The sequence below is a fragment of the Crocuta crocuta genome, unplaced genomic scaffold (assembly GCF_008692635.1).
Source record: "Crocuta crocuta isolate KB4526 unplaced genomic scaffold, BGI_CrCroc_1.0 scaffold369, whole genome shotgun sequence".
NCBI lineage: Eukaryota > Metazoa > Chordata > Mammalia > Carnivora > Hyaenidae > Crocuta > Crocuta crocuta.
The window spans coordinates 2,759,247-2,769,133 of NW_027529441.1; the positions used below are offsets into that span (position 1 = coordinate 2,759,247).

Consider the following 9,887-nt stretch of genomic DNA (forward strand, 5'->3'; position numbering starts at 1 on the left):
ACCCGCCCCACCCCCCTCCCCACCGCCAGGCAACCATGGTCCAGAAGCAGAAGATCCTCTTTTTGATGTATCATCAACAGGTCAATAGTAGCCTAACAATACCTGTGTCGTTCTCCTCACTTCATCTCATCACATGGGCATTTTATCATCTCACATCATCACAAGATGGGTAAGTACAATACAATGAGATATCATGAGAGAGAGAGAGACAACATTCACATAACTTTTATTACAGCATACTGTTATGATTGTTCTATTTTATTATTAGTTATTGTTGTTAATCTCTTACTGTGCCAAGTTATAAATTTAGGTTTATCATGGGTATAAGACAAAAGCGTAGCATGCATAGGATTCGGTACTGTCCGTGGCTTCAGGCATCCACGGAAAGTCTTGGAACACACCCTCCCAGGATAAGGCAGAATTACCATACACTCTTCGGGCCAGAGCTGAGGGGCTCCAGAAAACAAAGGGAATTGAAACACGAGATTCCAAAGGGAAAGTGTACATTTTGGAGGGCAGTACATGGTGAAACCATTCTCTCTCTCTATCTCCCTAGGAAACATTCAGGAAAATCCAGTTGTTGATTAGTTAAATACCACCACTACCATCCACCAGTGCTCGTGGATGTGTGTATTTTGAGGATGTAAAAAAGTAGTGAGAGGGCACCTGGGTGGCACAGTGGGTTAGGCGTCTGACTTTGGCTCAGGTCATGATCTCACACTTCATGAGTTCAAGCCTCACTTTGGGCTCCTGCTGTCAGCAAAGAGCCTGCTTTGGATCCTTTCTCTCTCTCTCTCTCTCTCTCAAAAATAAATAAACATTTAAAAAATAAATAAAATAAAATAAAATAAAATAAAAAAGTAGTGAGTCTGAACTCAAAGGTGCTTGTGGGGAGACAACAGAGGTTACCCAAGGGGCACAGTCACTGGAGTATGACACTATTCCAGAGTGGTAGCACAAAGCCCAGTGACACAGAGAGCTGTAGGACTCTTCTAAATGGGAATCTGCTGGTATGAAAAAATGCTGTTGATGGTGGTGATAGTATTTAATTAATCAAATCGCCAACTCAAACTTTTCCATTTGATTATCAGCTTAGGTAGACTCAATGTTTTCAGAAGCGGGAGGAAAGTAAAATGACTTGGAAGTGAAGTAAGGAAGAGAGTGGGATATGGTTCAGCAATTCGCCTTCTTGTGGAGAAAGTCACCAAGGCAAGAATAAAAGAAAAAGGACTCAACAAAGTGTTTCAGTAAACTTTTCATCTTGGTTCTGCCTCCCACTCATTTAGCCACATCGAGATTGTTACTTCACATCCCTGGGCTACAGTTTTCCTCATCCGGAAAGGAGAGATTTAAATTTTAGGCTCTCTAAAGTTCTTGTAATTCCAAATCTTCCATTTTAGGAGATAGAGCAGCCCCCAAAAATGTAACAAATAATTATCCTTAGAATTCCTTCCCCAGTTTTCACTCGGTAAAGGATCAACTGGTTTGTAATACACCAAAAATACATTTTACAACAACCATCAAGAAAAGAACAGAATGAAGATAATCCCTCTTCTTTTTCCTGTTGAAGCCAGTTACTAACACCACCCCCAATTTTACTGCCAACCCATTTAGTCATCAGATATTTCATACCCTAGCAAAATCCATTCAGTCCCTGATTATACCGTGAAACCGGAGGAAAGTGACAAGGAAGAGATCATGTTTTGTTCATCAAAACATTTTTCAAATTAAGCCATCACATCCTAAAATAGTGGATTAGAATCACCCAGCAGGACTTCTTCCTGAGAGCATGCAAATGCACAACCCTTGTTTAGAAGTGGCATGTCAATTACTGTGCAGATACAAAAATGACTAATAGCTAGAGCCTAGTAAGACACCTGTCAATTTCCCTTTTTTTAGCTTAGCTACTTTCAATTCATAGAAGTTGCCCAACACAAACAGCATTTTGCTGACACTTCTGTGTGTGTTTAAGCAGTGATAGCATTCAAACGAAAATGGAGTTTCAGATATTTCCATCCACTTCTTAAAAATACATTTTAAGAATTACAGTATTAACCACAAATGAATGGCTGCCTAGCCTCTCCAGAAATAGCATTGTTAAGTCCATCAGAGAAGGGACAGCTTCCCATCATTGCTCCAGCTACATGAGAATGAAGAAAATTTCCTAGAAGAGTCTACAAATAGAAACTGACATGTTCCTGGAACCGAAAAATCCTAATGAAGAACAGGAGATGATCTCCTTTTGAGATTTGAGTATATATTAAATGTAAGAAACCTATCAATAGTTAGGACAGAGTTCACAAATGCGTTTGTGTTTGTGGTAAGAGTATACATCGTTAACAAAAAGTCTTACTCAAGGTGAGCATGACCAAGATAAGAATCAAAGTGATATTTCATAGGTTGCCAAACTAGTCCGAATAATTCAAATTAGACAAGTCGGTAGTACAGGGCCTTTTATGGGCTGAGTTCCATGAAAATGGAAGTTATTTATCAGGAAAACATTCCTGAACATTAAAAAAGTTTATTGCTTTTTAAAATTTTTTTAATGTTTATTTATTTATTTTGAGAGAGAGTGTGCGTGCAAGCAGGGGAGGAGCAGAGAAAGAGAGAGAAAGATTCTCAAGTAGGCTCCTTGCTGCCAGTGTAGGGCCCAGTACGGGGCTCAAACTCATGAATCATGATAACATGACCTGGGCCAAAATCAAGAGTCGAACGCTTACCCAGGCACCTCCCAAAAAAGCTTATTGCTTTAAAAAGTCCGTTGGACTAACTGTAGCTACTTCATATTTTGCATGTTAAAATTACATATATATATATTCAAACCTTTTAATTTGTTATTGAGGTATAGTTGACATACAATATCAATTATTAGTTTCAAGTGTACAACGTAGTGACTCAACAATTCTATACATTACACAGTGCTCCCTCGATAGATGTACTCAAGTGATTGTATCACTGACTCTGGAACTAGATTTCTTTTAAAGCATCTAAAACATTCCCTGACTTAACCCATGAAGAGACTAATCCACCATTTATATTTGCATTTATATTTTTTAAATAATTTACACTTGTAAATTCTGTTTATATTTTGAGGACAAGTTCCCAGTGTCATTTACTTGACTCTTCTAAAGTGATATAGCTTAATAAGACAAGAATCCCAAGGCCCAACCAACGACAGTTAGTATAACTTGAGGTCTAGTCTGGAGTGGTATCACACCATAAGTAAAAAACAAAACTCACGAATAACATATTACTGCAATCTCCCACTGTGCATGGAGCATTAAAACCATTCAAAAATGCTGATTGAATGAATCACCTTCACTGAAAAAAGCATAGAGCATATTATGTAAATAACCTCTGTAGGAAGCAATTGGACAGACAGAGCCTGAGCCTCTATTTACCACCAACTCACTGTGTTTCCCTGAAGTAGTGACAACCTCTTGAGTTCCCAGATCACCCAGCTGTCATTTTTTTTAGATCTAATGTGTACATAGATGACATATATGCCAAATACTACCTTAAGAGCCTTAAGTATAATAATTCATTTTATCTTCACAACAATCTTATGATCAGGGCCAGCTTCCCACAGTGACATAGGGCTCCATGCTCAGAAGGACCCCATACATGGTTTAATGCTCTGCTTTTGCTATCTTGAAATTGGAACAAGGGGCCCAGCATTTTCACTTCACTGAACTGGTTATATATATGAGGTTACCAGTCCCGTTTTACAGATGCAGGAACTGAGGCAAAGAGATCTCAAGTTACTTGACCAAGGTGAAAAAACTAGTCCTCACTGGAACTGGGAGTCACACCCTGCATACCTCTGAACTCACCAGGGAGATGCTGGAAGCCATTATGCTCAGTTCCTAGCTAGTTCTACAATTCTAACTTAGGTCCTTTACTAAGAGGAATGTTGACTTCACTCTTCCCTCCTTCAATCAAGGCTTTTTATAGATGCAGAATTGCAGTGGAAAAAGAAAAAAAGATGTTGCATTCACAAACAAGTTGAATTTGAAAAAAGAACTGCTTAGCTAAATGAAAGGCGAGAGGGTTTGAAATGGTCATGGCAGGGGCTTAGCTATTTAAATGACAAGCTAAACAGGATACCTTTGGGGCTATTTCAGGCTCTGATCCCCAAATTAGAGCTTTTAGGAGTGGGATCCAGCTCCCTAGATGGGAAAGACCAAGTTAGCCAGCAATGGCGAAGCCACAGCAGAGGCAGAACACATCAAAGGAAGCACTCTACGCTGCCTTTTATAGACGTGAAGACAGCCCAACTGCCCCAGTATCCAATGGGCAAACATAAATAAAAGGTTTGCATCAGCTGGGGATCAAATACTAAAGAAAAGGGTCATGATTTCCTGAGGACTCTGAGTCAAAGGTCGAGTGTCCTGTGGGGAGAAGCATCTGGCCTCCTCTGGCCGAGTTTCCTGCCAACCTCCTCCCTTCCACATCTTCTATCTAAGGTAACTGGGGTTTTTCACTTCGACTAAAATCTATGAGCTCAAGGGTATGGACTGCAGACCTTCCCCATTAATCTAGGGCCTGGTCCATACCACCTAAACTCTGAGAGTTATTATTGTTTCTATTATGATGATGGTTTACTGTTGTTTAGTTTTCAGTCTGCCTTCTATGTTGGATTATTTTTTAATCAGAATAAAACTCTTGTTTTACTATTTGCAAAACTAACTTTGACATATAGGTCAACAAAACAGGCCACCCAGATTTGAACAGATATGATGAATCCAAAGAAAACCCTGAAAACTGCCTTTTGAAACCCAGCACCCTTCTTATTGCTAAATGCCCTTGCCCAGTGCAGACCAGAACCATGAAATGAATGCTTTTAAAGAATCTTAGAGTTCTCTGATAAAACTACATGTTTTCTGATTGGATTATGTAATGACAGCAGGGTCCCATAGTTCTTAGGCTATTGTGATTTTCTAATTGGTCAACAGAGTCTCTGTACCTACTAATATTTAGTCAATTAGCCTACAAAAGTCTTCTTAGGAGACCCTCCAACCTCTGTCTCCCTGCTCAGAACTACCAAGGCCCAGGTAAGGATTCCCAAAGAGGATTCCCTGTCCCCAAATACATTCTGCATTTAGCTGGTATCAGATAACCTGTCCCTCCTGGAATTCCTTTCAGTGACTTCATTGCTCCATGTGCAACCAAAAGTCAAAAGCACTGATCCTAAAAGAGCAAAGTTGAGAATGCACCTGTGAAGGCCATAGCTGGCAGCAGGGGGACATGGAAAGATGGTGTCTGACTTGGACCCCTGAACACAAAAACCATCCATATCCACACAGGGCACTGTCTACATCAACGTCACATTACTATTCCAGGAAACTTGAAGATGAAGTATAAAGAAGTTGAGTGTTTCAGCAACTTCCCTAAAATTCATTTATCGAAACACCTACACTATTCATTGATCCTCATTAGAGTAAATAACTACCTCTCAGAACAGTAGAGCCCCCAATCCGACTCACCAAATGATTCTTTATGCTTTATGACAGGTATCATTTTCAGTTTGTCTACCAGTTATGAACTAACCCATAACAAACTTTCTCCAATCCCATCAATCCCCGCCATATTGAGAGACTCTCCTTAGACGAGAGCCTATAAACATTCCACCTCTACCCTCTCCCTGCCGAGAGGTTACTGACTCTGCTTTGCTTTATCAACATTTTTATATTTGAAGGCTCTTTTCAGGGAGCCTGTAATCAATACTCCCTTTTCCTCCATAACCAACTCCAACCCATTTGTCTCCCAAATGGCACAAATGCCACGTAATCAACAACTGGACACAAGGAAGTCTTCGGGCTCTGTGCGAGTTGCAGAGGAGTGAACTGGTGTAGGCTTTCTCTCCAGTAGGTTGGGAGAGGACCTGGGCATCAGCACTGGAGGACCTACCTCAGCCTGCAGGGATCTATGGACCCCCAGGAAATGGTCTCCTTACCCCTCGAGCAGTGAGGTAAGCCCGCCCCAACCTGGAAGCTGGGGAAGCCTAAGAGAAAAGGAAGACTTTCCCTCCAGGTGTCTCAGCAATGAGTTAGCAGCCTCTATTCTACCTTCCCAGGACATTTGGCTGCCACCACTTGGAGGCCCCAGTGAGCAGAACTACCCCACAGCGAGTGGGCACAGGAATACAGACACACATATAAGGAGGTTCAAAGGGAGAGAGCAATCAGATTGTTCCAATTTAGCATATGCCAAGAGAAATAGAGGTGAAGGAGAATATCAAGGGGAAAAAAATGAAATTGCAATTCAGGTCCAAAAACAGCTTGTTGGGGCACCTGGGTGGCTCAGTGGGTTGAGCGTCCTACTCCTGATTTCAGCTCAGGTCATCATCCTAGGGTCATAGGATGGAGTCCCGCACTGAGTTCTGCACTGAGCATAGATCCTGCTCAATATTCTCTCTCTCTCTCGTTCTCGTTCTCACTCTCTCGCTCTCTAAAAGAAAAGAAAAAAACAAAAAACAAAACAGGTTGAAGCTAAAAATTATAATTTTCCAACTAACATTTCACGAGATGAGCTGGAGGAAAGGAAGGCCATGTTGATATTCAAAATAACGGTGTAAAATATCTAAGGAAATAAATGTTAAAGCACAAAGCAAAAATATAAATAGAACCATGAAAGGAAAGAATTTGGGGAGAAAATGGTTATAGTCCAAGAGTCCTATATCCAAATCCCCTGAGTATAAATTATAATGAGGTTTCAAGGCACAGAAGGAAAAGAGAGGAGGGAGTAAGAAATAAACCTTGAATATATACACACATTCATACAGATAGATACACTCAAACATACACACACATGTATATAGATACATTCAGGTATATCTTGAAAATATATGTGTAAATGAATAATGATATAATATCTAAGATTTGTGCATAAATGTATTAATAAGTTAACATTTATTAAAGTATGAAAGAGGCTTTGTTTCAAGTACCTCTAATGCAGTGACTAACTTAACCCTCACAGTCTTCGTAAGGATGGTACTAGAATTAACTCCATTTCACCAAAAAGGACAGTAAGGCACAAAATGATTAAGTAACTGACCCGATAGACATAAAACAAGGAAGAGGCGAAGCCAGAATTAAAACCCAGGCAGTCTGGAGGCATCTGGGTGACTCAGTTGATTAAGCGTCTGACTTCAACTCAGATCTCACTGTTCTTGAGTACAAGCCCTGCACCCGGCTCTGTACTGACAGCTCGGAGTCTGGAGCCTGCTTTGGATTCTGTGGCTCCCTCTCTCTCTGCCCCAACCCCTGCTCACTCTCTGTGTGTGTCTCTCTGTCAAAAATAAATAAACATTAAAAAAAAAAAAAGCAATCTGGCTCACAGATCCTAAGTTTTTAAACATAATAGCCCTGGATTGTTTTCAAATAGGGACTTTTGAAGAAGAAACATACTGCAAGGAGGAATTCTAACGAGCATAGAATCAAAAAAAAATGTTTCATTAAAGAAATACTGGCATTGAGAGTTATATCTAGGGAGAAAGAAAATTTTAAAATTCCAAAGGTCTCCTTTGCTAGGAGAAAAGGCAGAAGGAAGAGTAAAAACATTCTGGAGTCAGCTAATCAGGATAGGAGGGATATATGGTGAAGTATAAAGAGCATTTAGATAAGGGATATAATTGGTATCTCACTTTTAACAATGGTAGAGAAATATGTAATAATTATAAGAACCAAAAATGGAAAATGGAATGGAAAAGCACAGTAATTATTAGAGAATTAGGAATGAATTACAATTGGATCAGACCTACCAAGGAAAGGAAAGTCAGAAAATAGCCATCTAAAAAAATGTAACAAATATAAAATCAGATAGAAGGAATAAAATCGAATACCTATCGATCCTTAACCTACAAAGCAGAGAATGTCCAACTGGGTTAACAAAGAAATCCTAACTGTATGGAAATAATTACAAGGGAGACACATAAGACAAATGAGAAAAAGTTGCCTTCATAAGGACCGAGGATCGCATTAATTTCAAGGCTTCCAAAACTACAGCAAAAGATTTTGTAATGAATGAGCACGGAGCCTTAAGGAGACAGAGGAGGAGAGGAGGCAACATGAAGTTTGGGTCTGGAAATAACCAGACGTGAGATTGACAGATTCTGTGTCTCCCTCTCTCTGCCCCTCTCCCTCCTTAAAAATAAATAAACATTTAAAATATTTTAAATAAATAAGTATGGCATATTTCTAAAAAAACATTTTAAATATAAAATAAAATAAGGAGGATGGGTTGAAATCTGTTTGAGACATGGTCAGACCCTGACACTTCCTGTTCTACTCCATATTGCCAGCAGATGACTGTTGTTTTATTCTCCGGAGAAGGGAAAAGACAGAAGAGATGATGAGCAGGTTCACCAGCATGGAAAGTGGGCAGGGCAGGGGTGTGAGGGATGTGGGTTAAGTGAAAGTATGGGTCTTCCTGTCCTACCCTTCCACAGTGCAGGAGACTGGAAAGTTCTTCTCAGGAAGATGTGACGGGCCCAAGAAGACAAGCCTGAAGATACTGAGACGAGGAGGAGCTCCCAAAAAACACAAGAGCCAGATAGCTCACCCTCCGGTACACAGGTCCACCTGTGCCTTCACAGCTTCTGCCAACATTTAGCTCCTTATTTCTATTTTGTTTTGTTTTGTTTTCTCTTTCCTGTTTTGCTTATTTAATTTTTTTTAATGTTTATTTAGTTTTGAGACCGAGAGATCTAGCACGAGCAGGGGAGGGGCAGGGAGAGAGGCAGACACACAATCTGAACCAAGCTCCAGGCTCTGAGCTGTACTCACAGAGCCTGACACGGGGCTCAAACCCATGAACCCTGAGGTCATGACCTGAGCCGAGGTCAGTCGTTCAACCAACTGAGCCATCCAGGCACCCCTTAAATTTTAGTTAGTTAACATACAGTGCAATATTGGTTTCAGACAACCAGAAATCACCAGACACCTTAAGAACATCTTTAACATGGAACATAAAGAGAAAAACAAACAAACAAACAAAGAAACAAAGCAATTTGGAAGGTACAGAGACTGCCAAGAGAGGAAAAAAAATACTTCTTAAAATATATGTAGCTATGGTAGAGGGGGTGCGTGGAATAGATAAAGGGGATTAAGGATACACATATCATGATGAGCACTGAGTAATGTATAGAACCATTGAATCATTATATTGTACACCTAATATAACATAACACCATAGGCTAATTATGCTTCAATAAATATATGTTCAGATTTGATATATATTCAGAATATATATTTATATTCAGATTTAAAAGAAGAGGAAACATCCATAAATAAAAGTAGGATAGCATTTTAAAAGAAGCATTAAGAGAAGGAAAAGAAAAATTCTTTGAAATGAAGAACATGAGAGGCACTTGGTGGCTCAGTCCACAGAGCATGTGACTCTTAATCAGGTGTCATGAGTTCAAGCCCTATGGGGGGGCCTAAATCTCAGTTACCAAAAAATTAAGTACATGAAAGTAGAAATGGAAAACTCAATAGAAAGGATGGAAAAGAAAATTAAGGGCTTACCAGCAAGTAGAACAAAAAGGCACAGGGAAAGAAAATGGAACATGGGAAGGGGGGGCAGATAAGTAAATTAGAGGACTATACCCACTTTCAGAAAGTGAAAAAGTAGAAAATGTACCTTAAAGCTAATGGCTTTAGTTATGATCTGGAACTAATTAATCATGGGTGATTAAAGTACATAATGGCAGAGAAATATGAATATATGTTCATATAATGGATGTGAGGCTTTTTATGAAAGAAAGAGATAGATTAATTTTGTGTTTAAAGTAAAATGTCTGGTCCCAGGATGTAATTGAAGATGGTAAAGGATAAAAGTTGAATGGGTACAAGTTGTAGAAATTTTGCAGAAAAGTAAAAGTATGC

The 9,887-nt window shown here is 39.6% G+C and overlaps 1 protein-coding gene across 1 annotated transcript in view; it reads right to left on the reverse strand.

Moving 5' to 3' along the window:
* Window positions 1-6,328, reverse strand: part of MAP3K7CL (MAP3K7 C-terminal like) — a 55,982-nt gene extending 49,654 nt beyond the window's left edge. Inside the window, exon 1 of the mRNA XM_077760188.1 lies at window positions 6,294-6,328. The gene's annotated coding sequence lies outside the window, so the exon portion shown is untranslated. The remainder of the gene's footprint in view (window positions 1-6,293) is intronic.
* Window positions 6,329-9,887: the final 3,559 nt, after the last annotated feature.